Below are 1,208 nucleotides of genomic sequence, written 5' to 3' on the forward strand. Positions count from 1 at the left end.
GACTAGAAAGGATAAAAAATGCCCAGTGAAGTATAAAAGCTTGATAGATAAGGAATAAGAAAATAGCGTTTGCGCATGTGACTAGAGCAAGTGCTAGAAGAATGGCAGAACCTTCTTCTCAAGGGAAGTTGGAGCGAAGCAGTAGCTGTAGCAGTGCAGGCAAATTTCAGAGTAGCGGTATTTTGGGAAGTGGTGTGGTAACGATTCTTTTTCGCATCGCTGTAAGGACCAACAGTTTTGGCCTCGTTGCACTGCAAAAATAACTGACTTGGAGGCTGAAGGGTGATAGGTATTCTATAGATTGTGAAGGTGGTGCTGTAAATTTGAAGGACTATACTTGGGCTTGGGAAGACTACAGGGCAACGACAATGTCTGCATTGTAGGACGTGGCATTTACTCCAACATGCTGGGATTTCTTGGTGGGGTTTCCTGTGCTGTGCTAGTAGCGAGAACGTGTCAACTCTATCCAAACGCTTTGGCTTCTACTCTGGTGAACAAGTTCTTCTTGGTTTTTTTCAGAATGGTAAGAGCTATTGATGACTATTTTGATTTGCGTAAAGCAGTAACACTTTCTGAGGTGGTTCTTTATATAAGATTTAGACCAACACCATTCAGTCCTACCCTGAATTACATGGCAGAGTCAGTGCCTGGCTTTTCTTGTTTAGGGAGTGGCCAAGACCTGTATTGCTGAAACAACAGGAAGAGAGCAATCTTAACTTAGCAGTATGGGACCCCAGGGTATGTAGACATGGAATTTGGAAGCCTTGAACCTTTCTTCTAAGCTAAGCTGCTGGTGCTGAGCACAATTGTTTTAACATCACAGGTGAACCCATCAGACCGATACCACGTAATGCCTATCATCACCCCAGCCTATCCGCAGCAGAACTCTACATACAACGTATCTACATCAACGCGAGCGGTAATGGTGGAGGAGTTCAGACATGGTAAAGTTCTTTCCATGCTTATTAACTGCTTAAAAGGTGTCATTCTTGCAATATGAAACCACATTACCTGACTTGGTTATATTCCGTGCGGTGTTGTGCCCTTTTAGGCAGAAGAGTTCTCTGGGAAGTCTACCTGTTGCAGGCAACAAGGGAGCAGTTTTACAATGAACTGTTGTAGTAGGCGTGTATTGTGTCAAGGGAATTCCTGCTTTTTGATCTGTCAATTACTGTTCAAAACCTTTCTCTTGTACAGTTTCTATCACG

At 43.4% G+C, this 1,208-nt stretch overlaps 1 long non-coding RNA gene across 1 annotated transcript; it reads left to right on the forward strand.

The window, feature by feature from the left end:
• Positions 1-381: 381 nt before the first annotated feature.
• On the forward strand, positions 382-915 carry LOC126037375 (uncharacterized). Its single transcript, XR_007505667.1, has 3 exons — positions 382-523; positions 666-738; positions 824-915. It is a non-coding gene; the product is annotated as an uncharacterized LOC126037375 (long non-coding RNA).
• Positions 916-1,208: the final 293 nt, after the last annotated feature.

This window comes from Accipiter gentilis, unplaced genomic scaffold, assembly GCF_929443795.1.
Source record: "Accipiter gentilis unplaced genomic scaffold, bAccGen1.1, whole genome shotgun sequence".
NCBI lineage: Eukaryota > Metazoa > Chordata > Aves > Accipitriformes > Accipitridae > Astur > Astur gentilis.